Source organism: Periplaneta americana, chromosome 8 (assembly GCF_040183065.1).
Source record: "Periplaneta americana isolate PAMFEO1 chromosome 8, P.americana_PAMFEO1_priV1, whole genome shotgun sequence".
Taxonomy (NCBI): domain Eukaryota; kingdom Metazoa; phylum Arthropoda; class Insecta; order Blattodea; family Blattidae; genus Periplaneta; species Periplaneta americana.
The window spans coordinates 152,595,007-152,614,334 of NC_091124.1; the positions used below are offsets into that span (position 1 = coordinate 152,595,007).

Consider the following 19,328-nt stretch of genomic DNA (forward strand, 5'->3'; position numbering starts at 1 on the left):
CACTTCAATATTGAGAAGGCTTGATGGTCTTCATTCCACCAGAGTAAATAAATAAATAAATAAATAAATAAATAAATAAATAAATAAAATGTCACACTGGCACAAAATAGATAGAACGCTTTTTTTCATAGTTCGGAGCAGACATACGGACAAACACAGTATATTTGGTGTATTCAAATTGAGTGTGACCAAATTTACATATTTATGATAATAATAATAATAATAATAATAATAATAATAATAATGGCTTCATTTAATGTGGCAGAGTTAAGGCTATAAGGCCTTCTCTTACACTCAACCAGGATTAAAACTTGCTTACATAGTTGAACATACAACTGGATCGGAATTAAGTAATTACCAAAGAGAGCAGATGGGGTACGTTATCAGTGGACACAAGTTTACTATATCGAGAGCTTTGACTACGTCACAAGGTGAGGGAATGGGTCTTACCTACAAGGTACAGTCATTGTATGCACAGAGCTCTCTGATGTTATATGTGCTGTCTTAGATAGTTTTCAATAGCTGTGCATTTCCTGTCTTCTTCATATTCTTCTTTATTGGTCCTTCTACACTATTTCCTGTATTTACTTTTTTCCTATCGCAGTCCTTCTAATTAGTTCTACTTGTGTTTACCTAAGTGCAAAGCATCTATTTGCCTTTACATTACAACATAGTTTACGATATGCGGAAAAAAAGAAGCCTCGGCATGTACAATTGCAGCGATTTGTTGAAGAGTTCGGATCGCAGCACTTTTCCATGGATGGTAAAAAACTTACATGCATGGTATGTAAAGTCGATCTACTGGGGAACAAGAGATACCATGTACAAAAACACTACAACTCTAAAAGACACAAGGAATGTTTTAAGTTGTTGACTTTGAAGAAAGTCGAAGCTATTCGCACGAGTTCAAATATGGAATGTGATTTTTATCAAGACTTGGGCCACATGTTCCTTAGGGCAAATATTCCATTTAAAAAACTGTAACACCCATGTGTCAGATTATTTTTGCAAAAATATACAGGTAGACCACTATCCCAACAATCTACTCTGCGTACGGGTTATTTAGCAAAACGTTATGAAGATGTCTTACGTGACATTAGAGAAACCTTAAAAAGATGAAAAATTGTGGGTATCTATAGAGAAAATGACAAATATTGCAAACAGATCCGTTGCTAATATTATTGTTGGGGCACTTCAAACTGAAGGTGTGGGCAAAATGTTTCTATTGACATCCGAAGAGCTAGAGAAAGTAAATCATGTTACCATTGCAGCTATGTTTGAAAACTCAATACGATTATTGTGGTCGGACGAAATGAAAGCAGAAAAGCTCTGTTTGAAAAATCAATGCGATTATTGTAGTCTGACGATTTGAAAGCAGGAAAGCTTAATGAAGTATATTGTCGTGCACTGTAACAAATGCAGTCATGAAGAAGAGCAAAGTAGTAAAAAGTAAAATACTATGTTTTCTATGTTGTATTTATATGCAATATATTGTTCTTATGTAGCTACATTAATATCATGTAACACAGAACTATGTATGTTGTAATTAAATGTTAAATATAAACAATAGGTTATTTAATATTATAAAGTGAAATTATTGAATAGTAAAAATAATTTGCTGCAGGAACTGTACTCCAGTCGTTGTTATTGTAGCGACAGGATGACATTCCCTCCCCTCCCTTCCTTGCTCCCTAATACATTATGATTTAGTGCGTGTAGCAGTTAACTCAACGGTTTACGTACACCAAATGCTCTCTCTGGTAATTACATATTGATATGATTTAGGTACATAATGAGATCAAAAGGGGTAGTTACATAAAAATTTACCTCATAAAATAAAAATAAACGTAGTGGAATACATATTAATGTTGTTAGAATCAAATACAAATCACACAAAAACAGAAGCCGATAATTCAATAAATAATGTACACAGTAAAAAATAAAAATAATTGATTAAATGGCGATCTTACTCGTGTTAATTATGTAAGCATGTGTGGCTTACAGCTGTTTTGGTGCTACTTGACACCATCCTCAGAGCCTACTAGATCTCGGCGCTATCTCAACTTCACTGCTGTTGTGTGGGTGTGTTCGTGTGATGAAGAGTTGTGTCAAATAGTGTGTGTGTTCTGAAATTGATCTGTGTGTTGAGAATTTGATTAGGGTGTGTTTTAGTGTGTCTGTATATTTCATATTATTCTAGTATGTTGAGTTTTTGGTTTTTGGGTTGTATGTGTAGGATTTCCATGTCTGTATTTATGTTATTGTATGTGTGGTTAGCATTATATTATGTTACGCATTACATTACTCTGTCTTAATTTCAACACGATTATTGTAGACCTAAATAATTGAAAATAGTTTTAGATCACAATAATCTTTTTTTTTTCTTCAGAGGAGGGCCTATAAGCAAGCACTGCAGCCTTAGGCTTATTATGCAACCTCCTTATTTGTGATGATTTTGAAGTGCTCTTCAAGCAGGTGATTCACTGCTTGATGCCTTCTTATCAATTCGGCAATGACATCCAGTTCTGACGAGTCTGCGTCAACAGGAACGTCCCTCATCTCCCTGTTAATATGCTATCTCCTCAGATCAATGGCATCTGTTCACAATTCACTTGCTTGCATTCTGCTGCATCCTTTGCCCAGAAGGCTGTGCCACTGTAGATTCTGTGACTCACCATGGCATCATCTGTCTGAATTAACTACACTCTTTGGTATGTCGTAGTCCACTCTCTTGAAGCCCCTATGGCTCCCTGGGATTTGTGTAGTTCCCCTAGACATGACACCTGTAGGCGAATTCTGGAACCATGTCTGTCACGATCTCCTGGCTGATCTTTAACTATTTAGATGGTACACGAAATGATGTTAATGAGGTGAAATGACAGTTACCAGCAATTCTGCTTCAGATAGTTGGGAGAAAACCTCGGAAAACACCCTAATCAGGTAATTTGTCTCAACCAGGATTTGAACATGGGCTCTCTCGTTTCACAGTCAGGCCACAGTATAAGAAGAATCAGTAGGGACAACTCTTGTCGGCACCTTTGATGTTGTTGGTACTAAATTCAAGCTCAGTAAGGTCTAGTTCTCAATGAATCCAACTATGTCGCTAGTATCAAACCACTATTAAAATATTAGTAAAATATTTATTTATTTATTTTATTGGTCAGTAATACGAATAATTTTGTACGTATATTATCTATCATTAATATTATGTCACTAGGAAGTCAAAATACTTATATCCATTGTTGACGTTCATGTTCGCACTTCACCGCAACGGACGCCATGATGTATTATGTTGTACTTGGATCAATTTTACCAACATAAGCCTCAAACAGTGACTTGAACGTTAGCGTCAATTAGTGAATATTTTCATGATGATTGCATACGGAAGTAGTTATTATTATGGTTATATTGCCATTCCTTTGCCTCATGTCTTTAAAATTGTTAAAAGATGAGTAATGAATGTTTTCAGTTAATATTAAATTATGCTGCCTGTTGTAGATGGAGAATCATCTGGTGGAGGTTCCAGATAATACACCCGGTTTCGTGACATGCACACTCAGAATTTGTTCCCACGAAATGGCTTAGGTGTCTTTACTGTATGTTCTCTATACTGTGGTCAGGCAGGCTAACCGTTACTCCAGAGCAATGGACCAGACACAATAATTTCTTTCGTTGTTAATGATTATCTTTGAAATTACTTCGAGATTCATACATTCAAACTGAGCCGAAAATTTTCAAATTTTGAAAGCATTACAAATTCTTAGCACGAATTCTTTTGGATTGTACATTTATTGTACACACCCAGAAACAAATTGGGCCACCTGAATATTTCAAGTTCCAGTTATAACATCCTGGAACTCTTTCCGAATATGTGTCCAAGGCAATCACGTCATTCCTAATCACTCACATCTGAATGCACTAGCAACCAATCTACGTACATTATAATTTTTTTAAGAAAAGATGGACAAGAATTTTTTTTGTAGGAAAATTATTTTCAGAGAATCTGACTGAATCTGAACTGTTCCTTGAACTTAACATCTTCTTTATTATATTTTATGCTCGATCATGCCGAAATGTAGTAATTATACACCTGGTAGCAGTCCTTTAATGCATGTCATTAAAGTACACCTACTCATTAAAGTACAGGTTTTCAGCCAATGACAAGTCAGCTTACAGGTGTTCAGCCAAAGACAAGTCAGCTTTGTACCGTTATAAAACAGCAAGTATCGATTATTCTCGGATATGCAATCGAAAGAGAATTAGCAAAAAGTCACGGAGGCTGGAAATCCAATACTGTCGCAGAAGGTTATGTTCTGTTACTATAATAATTAGAGTTAATTGTAAATAATATTCAAATAAATTCAATTTGTCATCTCGTTTTTCAATTATAAATCAATTTTTAGGTTGTACCACAGTAATGTTCATCTTATTCTGTGCCAAAGTCAATGAAATTCGGCCTCGGATAAAATCAATACTTTCGCGTCTGCGCACATCTCACAATTCAGGTCAGTTCGCACATAACCATAATTTTGAATACTTTTCAAGTTAGAGCATAAAAGCATAAAAAGCCATATGAAACTTGCCTATAATGGTAATTAAGATGCTCGTATGAAAATTATGAAACTCGCTTGCGCTCGTTTCATAAGCAATCATACTTGCGTCTTAATTACTACCATTGTAGGCTCGTTGCATAATGTACTATTAAATGTTAAGTTACTATTTAAATTTAAACATGAACAGTTTTCATTAGAATATAATTTTGCGTCATAATAATTAAAGATTGAAACATTTCCTGCAAAATAAGAGATTGGAAACATATTATTACTTCGGAATATGTATGGTAAGACTTTCCTGTGTTAAATTTCAACGTACCTCGTTTACATGTTTCGACCTATTTATGGGTCATCTTCAGAACTGGTCGTTGTTGGTCTTGGCGCCACTTGTTCTGTTACCTGTGAGGGTGTGTTCCTGTGATATAGTGTAGAGTCAAAGAGTGTGTGTGTTTTGAAGTTGAGTTGTGTGTTGAGAATTTCGTTGGGGTGTGTTTTTGTGTGTCGAGAGTATGCTGATTTTATAAAATGAAAGAAAAATCCTGTATTGGTACTTTTCTTAGACTCATACTTGAAGTTTCCTACTTATGATACATATTCCTTAAAAGTAAGATCGTACCCTAAGTGTAATTAATATATTTTTATTTGTGCGAAAATTTCTTCAGTCCAGCTGCCAAATGCCATCATAACAATTTTGAGAATTAGGGTAATAGAGATAAATTCTCAGTCTGGCTGTAGGTCCAATTTTGATCTTTGCATTTATTTGCAATGAAATGTCACAGGCAGTTCAGTATTGGTAGGTTACTGTAATGATTTTATCTTTGATATTGTGTAAACCTGGAGTAGACAATGGTAGAAATAAAAGTGAAAACTTCTTTTCATCAGTGCATAGATGTGTAGGTGGCTTCTTGTGGCACTCAGAGCTTCTTGTACCAGAATAGGTAATGATCCCCATCTTCAACAATTAGTCCATCGACTCCTGCAGAATGAAAGCGAATAACATTTATTAATAAGCTCAATAGATTAAATGAAACAAAGTGTTTTTAAAGTTTAGAAGTAAAAACATAGGCCTAATTAAATACCACAACTTTGAACTGAATAATATTACAAGTCATATACTGCCCGTGCCTCACTTCCTGAGCTATTTCTTTGCGGAGTGAGATACAGAGAGGGAGAGTGGGAGGTCCTGGGTACCGCATGTGCCTACTACCCTACATTCAACACATCAGCCTTTTCAGAATTTCTTTCGTCAGCTATAGAGCAAGATCAGTCATGGACAAGCGAATGTATAGGCTGTCCCCTCACAAAACAAATTATGTCCTTCTCATCAATTCCTGTAACTAAACACTAATACCAGTGGTAGACTACAGTCTCTACTTGAGATTATCGACCTAACTGCGATTACGGTTATCACATGTACACATCCGTAAAATCTTTCTTCTATGGCAGTGTTTCTCAAACTTTTTCCACCGCGAAATCCCTTTTAATCTAAAGTGTAACTGCGGAATCCTTGTAATATTTTATTAGTATTTAACAGTTAAGAGACAAGTGAAAGCTAGTATCTCAATATTGTTCTGTGGGACGAATGTATTTGCTTTTTAAGCCTGCAATCTGGTTGTATGGCAGAAAGTTGTAGTCTCATTTTTACTGTACTTCTGCATTTTGTCTTTTCGGTATTTTGTTTTACTGAACACATACGCAGAGAAACCAGTGATGAAAGTGATAATTATTACGGGTATTTTCCGTTTTAGATTTTCATCAAACATATTATTATTATTATTATTATTATTATTATTATTATTATTATCATCATTATCGGTGGTTTAATGATATTATTGATTCATATTTTCGTAATATTTATATATTTTTTCAGTAACCGCTAAGTATAAAATAGCCACCGAAGCAGCCCAGTTGGCTAAGGCGCTTGCCTATCGATCCAGAGTTGCGCTCGGGCATGGGTTCGATTCCTGCTTGGGCTGATTACCTAGTTGGATTTCTTCCCGAGGTTTTTCCCAACTATAAGGCGAATGTCATGTAATGTTTGGCGAATCCCTGACCTCATCTCGCCAAATACCATTTCGCTATCATTAATCCCATCGATGCAAAATAACGTAGTAGTTGATACAATGTTGTTAAATAACCAAGTAAAAAAGTATGGAATAAAATTTAAAATCATATAGAGCTCACGGAACCCCGGAACATACATTGAGAAACACTGCCCTATGGTAATTCAGCAGTTGTCCATAATGAACAAAGAGTGGCCGAGTGTCTACATACATTTTAGGAAATCGCCATCAGAGATAATAGCGATAGTGGTAACCACGATTAGAGTATCCGGTATTATAAAGAGTAAAAACCCTTGCACTGGCATAGGATAATGTTTTCAGAACATGCAATATGCTGCTGTGCCGCACACTGCAGCTGCCGTGCCGGTCCGAGCAGACCTAAGGGACATGGTTATAAGCACTAGGGAGCTCTCGGTTCAGGATGTGAGACATGGGCAGTAGATTGCTTTGTTATATGTTTATTTTTTATGTGCGTCTTTAGTAACTGTGAAGGTTTACTATATCATAATAACTTAAAAGCCTTTTGTTTTTGATGTGCGTCTTTAACAACTGTATAGGCTTAGGGGAATTTCCGGTAGCAAGACTGTGCAGGCCATTGTTTTGTTGCCTGATCACCAGAAGCACTAAACTTTTCAATGATTTGATGCTAGTGGGAAACACCGTTGTATACAAGATATATCTCGTGGGCAATAGAAAGCCACACAGAACAACTAAAGAGCAGCTATACTTCTTTTGAGACGAGAGCCTGATGACTATTTTACGAGTAGTTTGTATGTTTATGTTATTCAATTAAGAAAATATGTCAAAATTTCATCAAAACAACTAATATTTTATTTATACTTGTTCTGTTGAAATGTTTACTTATTATCTTAAATAAATAACATAAACACACAAAAATAATAACATTCATCTTTAACAATCATTATAATTTGATCAACAAAACAACCAATATCCCGTTCAAATTTTCACAGCAGATCACCAGGAGCGCACCATTTGTTCTCTGCTTCCCTGTTGTAACATGCGTCGTGCACTTCTATTATTTTGTTGTTCTATAGATATAGGCCTACTACCAATACTGGTAGTGGCAACTGAATGTTTGCCAACTTTACAGTTCACATCTCTTAAAAACAAATCTAAACCGGGATAAATGATGACATCTTGGCAAAATTCGGGACAAATAGGAGTCCCGACATATTATCAAAAAAATCTTGGACATAGGGTCTAATTTGGGACTGTTCCGGAAAAATTGGGATGAATGGTCACCTTCAGACTGTAATACCTTCGTTGTAATCTTCGAATTCTGTTTCAAGAACATTAACAGAATCTTCATTCTCTCCCACAGATAGGCTACAGCATGTAATTTCTACAATCATTAGTTTTCTAGAACAAATGGGAACTATAAAAAAAACAGTCTCTTCACTCTGTTCTTATGTAGTAAATTTCTTATATTTTGCAGTTTTTACATTTTCCTGTTACAAAATTAAAAAAGTAAATGTGTTAGGGTGTCGACTTTAATTTCACCTAACCTGAAAGTATTAGCCATAATGTCCCAACAACGTAATTCGTTGTGATTTTTCTAAGGAGTGAATTAATTTCGTAATTGCATAGTCAACGTTTTTATTCACATGTCTGCATTATTCTATTCCGAATTTTAAAACAAAGCCCATGTCAATTAATTACATCATAAAGCAAACATCCAACCACCCATATTCTCACAAGTTATGTAAATTCAGATATTTAGTTGACCGTTTAATAAACACACCTCTCAACCATAAAGCTTACACTACTGAACACAAATATATAATACAACTAGCTACAGAGAACGGTTTCAGTAAAAATATGATTCAGAACTACATCCGAAATAGAATTAGAAAATTAAGAAGTAAGATACCCACTACTTTACAACCCACAGACCCTGAAAAAGTCACAGCACGGCATCCCATGACATATGTAGGAAAAATCAACAACCAACTTTCAGCCTTTTTCAAAAAAGAAAACATAAACATCACATACAAAACCAACAAACTGAATAGCATAATTCCCAATAGACTCAAGAAAAATAACAAACATCTACATAGTGATATACAGGGTGATTCATTATTACGTGTAAATACTTTGTGTGTGTAATGTAGAGGTGAAACTAAGACTAAAACGTTCTATAAAACTTTTTCTCAAAATCTTTAATTACAAAGTTAACGCCATTTTGCGTGGAACTTGCGCTCCCAAAAAAAGAAAGGATAACACACCAAATGTAAACTAATTATCACTTTCGTACTTGGACTTCAATACAAAACAACCAAAGTCACTAAACCCATATCCTCAGCAGTCGACTTATGCACGTTTTGTGAACTAAAACCAAACACAGTAAAGAATGTAAAGCAATTTCTTCTACACTTCACACATTTGCACAATTCTTAATGTAATGCATGTTCAAAGTGCTGTCCCTCAATTTGAAGACATACCTGTGCTCGCCGCCTTAGTGATCTCTGAATGTTACACCACCCATTCAACTCATTATGAACAATTCCACACGCATGTTCAATTCGCTGTTGTAGTACTTCTACGTTAGGTACAGCAGAGGCATACACTAACAAATTCAGGTGGCTCCAAAGGTAGAAGTCCAGAGGGTTCATGTCCGGTGATCTGGTTGGCCAAGGAGTTGGCTGTGCACGGCCTACCCATTGATCTGGATACGCAGCATTGAGATACGCCCTTACATTGCGGCAGTAATGCGCAGGAGTACCATAGTGCACAAACCATAAGTTCATTCGCATTGCAAGAAGGATATCATGTAGCAGACCATGCAATTCACGTTCCAAAAATGCGTGATAGATTTCCTCATTCAACTGCGAATGTAGAACTCGAGGTCCAAGTAACTGATTCCCCACAATACCACACCAAATGTGTGGGAGAACAGTAATGCCTATGCAGTTACTACGACATAGGTGGCATCTACTGGAACTCTGGAATGAAAGGTTTTGAGAAAAAGTTGTATATAACGTTTCAGTCTTAGTTTCACCTCCACAATACATACACAAAGTATTTAATGTAATAATGAATCACCCTGTATACCAATTGAATTGCACAAGAAATACATAGGCCAAACCAAAAGAAATTTCCTCACTAGGTTTAAAGAACATAAATCGGATTTTTTTAACAATAAAAATAAATCAAAATTTGCCACACACCTAATTGATACCGGCCATGAAGTTAATAATATCCATAAAACATTGAAAATAGTGAACAACCCATACCTTATTAGTACAGCTGAGTAATATTTCATAGTAAAAAACCATAATCATAATATACAACTGCTCAACAAACAGATCCCAAATTCACATAACCCTCTGTATCATATTACAGAATAACTGCTCATTGAGTAGTTTAGCCAGTCACTTCCTCCCCTCAAACTCTGTTCATATAAAACACACTAGCTCATTCATCCATGTAAGGCCAAGATGAGAAGGCTGCAACTTCTGAAAGCCCCTGCTGCACACATGTCGTAAGTATTAATTTAAAGCATTTTCATGCTTTAACACTCAATTCCATCTAAATTATTAAAACATACCTTTTTGATTAATTTTTTCAGATATTAATGCCACTCATTGCGGCAAGAGACTGAGGATAGAATCTTACGTCTACTCCTTACAGAATTCGATCATGTTGAACATTGCATTAAATGCACAAGCCTCAAGCCTTCAGTTTTAAATAATTTTAAACAATTTTAATTCTTCAACACTGGCACACTGCATGCCATTTAAATATACTTCTCCTAATCGCAGCCATATTAATTTGATTGTTTTTATCTTAATTTTTTCATCTGAATGTTTTTAGTTCAATACTATGTTTGACGCCATGATTTATAACCATATTTAAAATGAGCAAGCAAGGTTAAATATTTTATATGTGATTTATAAGTGTGTGTTTTTTTAATATTGTATCGTTTCACCTATGTTCAATTGTATTTGTCAGCAAATCACATCACCTGAAGATGACTTACATGAAAAGTCGAAAATATTCGTGATCCATAACTTAATATATTGTAACTGATGTAACAGAATTTATTCCTGTTTATATACCCTGATAAGTGATAGACTGAAAATTAAACAAACTACTTGATATTATAATACATGTCGAGGTTCAGAACAGCAAAACTCAAATTAATTCATCTTCAATTGCTATTGCGGCACCAAGTCTATTCCATGTCTGATGTAGTATATAGTAATCATCACAGAACAACAAAATAATAGAAGTGCACGGCGCATGTTATGACAGGGAAGCAGAGAACAAATGGTGCTCTCCTGTTGGTCTGGCTGTGAAGCTTAACATTTGAAAATTTGAACGCGATATTGGTTGTTTTGTTGATCAAATTATAAGGATTGTTAAAGACGAATGTATTATTTTTATGTGTTTATGTTATTTAATTGAGGTAATAAGTAAAAATGTCAACAGAACAAGTATAAATAAAACATTAGTTGTTCTGATGAAATTTTCACATATTTTCTTAATTAAATAACATAAACATACAAACAACTGAAGAGTTCACAGGAAAAACGATGAATGTCACATTTCTGTTAAGGATTAGATAATGATCTAATTGAGTCTATAACTGCAAGATGTAGTGATGTTTCTATAGAAAATAAAGGAAAGGATTACTGTATTCGTGGTGATAACTCTCCTTTTTACCATTTTTCATAAGAACAACATTGAATTTCGCAGTGGTCCATTGAATTAGTTAATGACATCAACCTTAAAAAAACTGTGACAATCATCGTTTTTCCCGCGAACTCTTCAACTCATAAAATAGTCATCAGGCTCAATCTCAAAAGAAATATAGCTGCTCTTTTGTTGTTCTGTGTGCCTTTCTGTTGCCTACGAGATATATCTGGTATACAATGGTGTTTCCTATTAGCATCCAATCAGAAAATTTATGTTTAGTGCTTCTGGTGATCGGGCAACAAAACAACAGCCTGCACAGTCTTGCTACAGGAAACTCCTCTCTCAGTTTCACGCCCTGGTAATCATTCATTCATTTTTACTTCATTCACAGTATGATTCACAAAGTGTTCTGCAAATTACCACTGCGATTCGATCTTCTAATATAGTTCTATGTGACATCACTGAGAATTATATATGTGTCTGATTACATACCGATATTCATCTTCACTATTCTTGTACTTAAGGAAAGAGACGGCCTTTCTAACTTGGAAATGCCAATTTTGTTATCTATAGCTAGTAAAACAATTCTAAGTTATAAGAGAAAAGCAAAAGCAAAGTTTTCATAACTTGATTAAAACAATTTCATCTATATGATAATACCAGGTGAGTAAAAAGTTCCAAGACACCATTCTATTTCGAAGATGGAAGGGAAAATTAAAGATCTGACCAGCTCACGAAAGGATGGATGACAGAACCAACCTCTGCTGGGTATTTCCAGAACATGGCCACCATCTTAGATCAATATACATTTTTTTTTAATTTGAAGGCTGTCATGTGGCATATCAAATAAGGCCAAAATTTTCTCAGGAATTCATTGCCATAATCAGATTTGACATATGTGTTGTGGTTTAAAAGTAATTAACACAGAAATCTGAAATTACTAGTGATGTTTCAGAACATAGTACGAAATGGAAATATGTTGTTGTTGTTTTCTAATGCCAGGCGTTTGACAATAAAGTTATTTGACCTCTTGCACTCCAATATTTTTCAAAGATATTATCATGACCAGCCAATGAAGCACAGATAAAATGGAAATATAAAAATAGGAAATTTATCCTTTGAAGAGGTGGAAAAATTCAAATATATTCGAGCAACAGTAACAAGTATAAATGACACTCAGGAGGAAATTGAACGTAGAAAAAATATGGAAAATACCTGCTATTATTCAAATGAGAAGTTTTTGTCATCCAGTCTGCTCTCAAAAAAACGGAAAGTTAGAATTTATAAAACAGTTATATTACCAGTTGTTCTGTATGGTTGTGAAACTTGGAATCTCACTTTGAGAGACGAGCAGAGGATAAGGGCGTTTGAGAATAAGGTGCTTAGGAAAACATTTTGGGCTAAGAGGAATGAAGTTACAGGAGAATGGAGACAGTTACACAATGCAGAACTGCACGCATTGTATTCTTCACCTGACATAATTAGGAACATTAAATCCAGATGTTTGAGATGAGCAGGGCATGTAGCAACATACGGGCAAATTCAGAAATGCATATAGAGTGTTAGTTGGGAGGCCAGAGGGGAAAAGATCTTTGGGGAGGCCGAGACGTAGATGGGAGGATAATATTAAAGTAGATTTGACGGAGGTGGGATATGATGGTAGAGACTGGATTAATCTTGCTCAGGATAGGGATCGATGGCGGGCTTATGTGAGGGCAGCAATGAACCTCCGGATTCTCTAAAAGCCATAAGCAGTAATAAGTAGTTTCAGTAAACTGGAGATGACATTGACAAAAGAGAAGAGGATTGAGGTGATTCTGATATTTGGGGAAAGCAGCTGCGGTATCATAGCTGCAAATTTAATTGTCCAGAAAGACCACCAATTTCCCACAACACTATCACATCCCTGATATCCAAATTTAGAACAACTGGGAATGTTGAAGACAAGCCACATAGCAGTCGGCTGAAAATGGAAACTGACGAGGGAACCTAACATTGGTCTTGCAGAATTCGACATGCCTATCGGATTCATTCTGCAGCATCTGGCTCTTGAACAGGTTCCATTTATTGTTATAAAGAATTCACACAATCCACACACTGATTGATACCACTTTCTGCCGAAAGATTTCATGTGCTGTATTTTGGATTATTGGCAAATGAGGCCAAGGCTAGTGTTGAGGTTCTCTCATCAGTTGCTGTTTTTGACCAACTGCTACTTGGCTTCTTTTGAACATTTCCAGTTGCTCTGGATATCGGTTGTTGAAGTCTACAGATGTGATACGGTATCTGCATTCTCCAGATACCAGGACAACCTTATTTTCTTCTCTTTCATCAATACCGTAACCAGTAATTTCAAATTTCTGTGTTAATAACTTTTGAACTGTAGAACATAACTTAATATGTCAAATCTGATTACAGCAATGAATTCCATTTTAGTCTCATTTGATATGCCACATGACCCCCTTCCCATTTAAAATATGTGACCTTGCTCTAAGATGGCGACCACAATCCAAAAATACCAGCAAAGGTTAGCATCTACACCTATTCTTTCATGAGGTACTCAAACATTTTACATTTTTCCTTCTGTCTCCGAAGTTAAAGGATGTCCTTGGACTCCTGACTCTATACATAATTTTGAGAAATAACTGTCAAATGAAATCTTGAACTAGGTAGAGCCCAATCGCAATCTCGTGGCACCAACATGTGCGAGTTTCTTTCTGAGGCTTCGGAGTGGAGAGTTCTGTGTTTGTGGGCGACTGCTTATCGAGTAGACTCTCCCGAACCACTGTAACCAATTTTGTCTCTTAATGCCTCTGAAATCTTAGCACACGTCGGGAACTGTCCAGCAACGTAAAATTCGTGCACTGTTCGACGTAAAATGTCCTTATTAAAATCATCCATACCAGTCACTGGCTTTTTATTGGAAGTTTTCTTCTTCTGGGGAGAATGAAAATATGGGCGTGATTCATCTTCTTCTAGGGAGGCCGACCCATTCGCTTCACTGCAGATAATTCTTACAGTGTTTAAACTCACACCACAAGCTTTCGCCGTAACTTCTTGTGTTTTACTAAAAATGGAAGAAATAGCAGGCAACTCACTGGTAGAAAGATCTTTGAAGTATCTGTAAACGTTAAAAATAATCTCTTTTGTCTAGCTGCGTATATTTCGACTGTGAGGCATACTTGAAGTATGTACACATAAAACACACAATAGGACAATATAAGTTTAGACAAGGCACTTAACTGTGTACGTATGTACATAAAACACAGACGAGCACAATGTAAGTTTAGATAGGCACTTAACTATTTACGTATGTAACAAGGAAGAGCACTGCACAAGCTTAAACAAGACACTGAATTTCGGCTTTTTCTTTACAGTGTAGGAAGCTCAGATTTTTACAGTAGAACCGGTCCCCAACCTCTCGCAGTGACAGGAGGGTGAGTAAGATAGCAGTGAAAAGAGGGAAAAGTGAGTGACCTTGGCAACCATATGCTTGTGGACGACTACAATAACTATTGATGAAATACTGGCAAGAAGAATGCCAACAATCAATTATTGCATAAAATTATCTATTATTGTAGCTGTTTACCTATTTCGTTATGATATGATAGAATACAATAATGGAATTTCAAGCAGTCAAAATATCACATTCTCATTCAAAAGGAAGGTGGGCTACTTTTATCTACCCCACTCAGCATTTATGTTCAATTATTCTATATTTACAATGATAGAACACATTCTCTTTATTATTTATATGAAGTGAATAATTAAAGAGTGGAAGCAAACTCGCCATGGATATATACAAATTAACAGACATCTTAAATTGGATTCAATTCTCTTTGCAGATGATTTGGTATTATTAGCACTTTCAGAAGACGACCTCCAAAGGTCAATATATAATTTGCAGCAAGTAGCAGCCACATACAATATGGAAATTTCAACAGATAAAACAAAAATTATGGCATTCTGTGGGAAATACCTAATACACAGTAAAATTTGTCTCGATAATAAAATATTAGAAAGATGTAATAGTTTCCCATGTTTAGGTTACAATCTTCCCATTTTTGAAGAATTGGACATATCACAGAAAATTAATAAATACACAAGAGCAATGGGCATTATAAATGGTGTGATGAAACCATCCTTGGTTCAGAAACACACCCGCATACGTCTCTACAACACATTGGCACGACCGATGCTCAGCTATGGCAGCGAAGCATGGACACTGAGGAAAGCAGATAAAAGCAGTATAATGGCTTGTGAAATGCGATTCATGTGAAGAACAGCGGGCTATACTAAATGGGATCTGACAAGAAATTGTGAAATTTTAAAAGAACTAAAAACTCAACCAGATTTAGATTACACTGTTCAATATCAGTCTAATTGGAAACATCATTTGGAAAGAATGATAGACTCCCAAAGGCAATTTATGATTATGTACCACATGCCCAAAGATCTGTGGGTCGTCCTGCTAAGATGTGGCGTGAAAATTTTATGTGAGACCGTAACAGGCCTTGTGGCCTAACACTTGTCAGGCAGAAGAAGAAGAAGAAGAAGAAGAAGAAGAAGAAGAAGAAGAAGAAAAAGAAGAATAAGAAGAAGAATGCATTACCAAAACAAAACATTGAGAAATGAGGAAGCAATACCATTATTAATGAAGTCTGAAGTAATTTCAATTTTTCATCTGTCAAATATGGTCAGTTTTCTAATAATGAAATTTAATTTGTCAAAATAAACTATACGTAACCATGTTTCCACAGTATAATACTGATGCTAAATAGCCTGTTGCAGGGTTACAGCCATATTGCTTTTCAAACTGTACTGGGTCACTTTTCATAGAATCTTGTCGTACGAGCTCTGAAGAAATCAGGATATTCTTATGTTTCTTCAGTTCTATCTAATGTAGGCAATTTGTTGCATTGAACATTGAGCTTTTCGCTGATTAAAACTTTGTGTTTATGTTATTTGGAACACATTTATGAAGAACTTTGCAGCAGTATGCATGTAAATAATTTTGGTTAGAATTTCAATTCAAACTCTATTAGACAATTAAAATACTTTATACACTTCAGTTAATTACTGTACTGGCAAATTTACGGTAACAGAATTGAATTTTATCAGTTTTGAAGTCATATTACTATTGTATCTGAGTATACGGGTACCCGATACATTATAATACCCTTATTTACTTAAGTATAATTTGAACAATTATCTAAAGTATTAGAGGATGTCATGAATAGAGAGTTTTTACATATGTTGAAGAAAATAATTTGCTTCATGAGCAATACTTTGGTTTTAGGCAGATTTAGGCATGGTAAATCAATTGCCTTAATGGTAATTTTATAGGTTTTCAATACTGGTATCCTTGAATTAAAACAAAATTCGCTGACTTGTTTATGAAATTTGTGTAAGGCATTTGATTGCTTGCTTTATGAAACTTAAAATTTTATGGTATAAAGGAAACGAGATTTCCATATACATCTTGATTACACAACTTTTAACACTGTATCACTTCGGAATATGTACGAAATTCTCAGCACACAATTCAATTTCAAAACACACACACTCTTTGACTCTACATTATAACACACGAACACACCCTCACAGAAAACAAAACAAGAGGCGCCAAGACCAACAACGACCAGTTCTGAGGATGACCCATAAATAGGTCGAAACATGTAAACAAGGTACGTTAGAACTTAACACAAGAAAGTCTTATCATATATATTCCGAAACGAGATTTCCTTAATAGAATGTTTGTTATCTTATGAATAGGCAGTTGATGAATTTGAGGGGAAAATACCTTCCCAGTATAGGTCTACTGTTAATGTTGGAGTTGCTCAAGGCTCAATTTTGTGCCTGTTTCTTTTTATTGTTGATGTCAATAATTTACCAGCTAAATTCCAGGGAAAATTATTATCTTAGCAGATGACACTACTGTTTTGAAAGTTGTTAATGGTGATTTTGATATGAGTAGCACACTTCTATGGAAATATGGGTTTTAGCATTAGGAGTGACATTGAATCTGAAGTGGCTATAAGGTTTCTGGATGGATGCTAATATGAAATATATACAAAATTAAAAACCTTCATAACAATAACATATTATACGATGCAATATGTTTACCATTTAATAATATTAAATATTTACACAGTACTGTGAAATGTCAAGAATTCATCTACAGAATAGAAAGTGTGAGATATTAAGTAATTTTTTAGTTTTACCTTAAATAATGCAGGGTTTTGGTTATGATTCTTAATGTCTTCAGGACGACTATTGAAAATTTTTACTGCCATGTAACATACCAGTACTCCCCTTTCATAGCATTATAAATATGATGATGGCATATGAAAATCATTCTTTCTGCTAGTATTTTATACTACATAGTTGGAAAATTTTCTTTATTACATAAGAGGAAATTTATAACTGCCAAATATTCAGATTCCAGTATTACCAATTTATCTGCTATTGATATTCTAAATACAGATGTGTGTTCTTCGAACAAGACTCAAAATCAATCTACCACAACTAGTAATAATAATATTACGCCTACAAACTCATCCTTATCTCCTTTGCAAAAATGGGAAGATAAATTACAGCACATTATAACTAATAATATATATCAAGATCTTGATCAAGTTACTTCTGAAGCTTTCCAATTCATTGTTGAATCAATTTCTTCCCTTTCTGGACCTCAACACCCAGCTGTCAAATATTTTAATCTTCGCCGTAATGAGAAACTTAACAAACGCTACACCTATACTGAAACTTCCAATCCACAAAAGCGGAATAAAAGACAAAAAGATAAAAACAGAAAAAGATACTCTTATGATTTAGCGCAATATAATTTCTACAATAACCGAAAGAAGGTAGTACGGCAAATAATGAACACTGAAAAACAACGGTTTTGTTCCCTTTCTAAAGATATAGTTGAAAATCATTTTACTGACATATTAGGCCATTCCAATAATATGACTTCGATTAACCTTCTCCCTTCTTGTGATACATCCGAATTTTCTGATTCTATAATGATTACTGAAAAAGAAATGAATATTGCACTCACCAAAATGAAGATGCATACAGCTCCAGGACCTGATCGAATTACTGTCCGAGTTCTTAAACATCTCAAGTCAGCGAAATTTCTGTCACTGCTAGGATCAGCCATGCTTCACTTCGGAGTTGTACCTGCTCCCCTTCGGAAGGCAAGAACTATCCTGATCTACAAAGGAGGTGACCGTAGTGATTTGAAAAACTGGCGGCCTATTATGATCTTCTCGGTAGTGCGATGCCTTATTGAGAAAGTGCTAGATTTTAAGTTAAAACATTATATTTCCACTTCCATTCACCAAAGGGGTTTCGTTTCTACACCAGGGACCCATGTTAACACCTCATTAATTAATGGTTGTCTAAAGCACGCGAAAAATAATAAGTCTGATTGTTTTGTTGCTTTTCTTGATGTAAGCAAAGCGTAGGACATTAGCATGTTAAAAGATCACTAGCTATGAAGTCTATGCCCTGTAACTTACGAAATTTAATAATTGAATTATTAATAAGGAACCAGATTCAAATTGAAATTGCTAACGGGAAAACTAAGCCCATTGAGGTAAAAAAAGGTGTTCCTCAGGGCAGTCCACTTTCTCCTACTCTATTCAACTTAGCAATCGACGGTATCATTAAGTATCGCACGCCCATGGTTTTTCATTAGATCCTACTCTAGACAATCTCTCTGCCGTTGCTTTTGCTGATGACATTGCTTTGATTTCAAGTAGTGAAAATGGAATTACATCTCTGATTAGTCTAGCAGAAAGTAACCTTTCTACCCTTTGTTTGGCTATTAACCCTAGCAAGTGCAATTTAATAGCGATTAAAAGTGGTGTCCTACCCCAGTTTAATGTCATGTCCGCTAATGGTTCGCTCACTCAATCCATTTCTAATCCTAGTGACCGCATTAAATACCTTGGTATTAATTTTAATGATGAAATCGTTTTTGATAAGTGTGCAGTTTTTATCACATTCAGTAAAAATATTTCTAAACTGTCTCTCCCCTTTATAA

At 35.2% G+C, this 19,328-nt stretch overlaps 1 long non-coding RNA gene across 3 annotated transcripts in view; it reads right to left on the minus strand.

The window, feature by feature from the left end:
* Positions 1–3,893: 3,893 nt before the first annotated feature.
* The window catches only part of LOC138705154 (uncharacterized), a 59,205-nt gene continuing 43,770 nt past the window's right edge, over positions 3,894–19,328 (minus strand). The window contains exon 8 of one of the 3 annotated variants that reach the window (XR_011333643.1): positions 3,894–5,529. This is a non-coding gene — a long non-coding RNA (uncharacterized lncRNA). The remainder of the gene's footprint in view (positions 5,530–19,328) is intronic. The other 2 variants (XR_011333644.1, XR_011333642.1) reach the window with 2 other exon arrangements.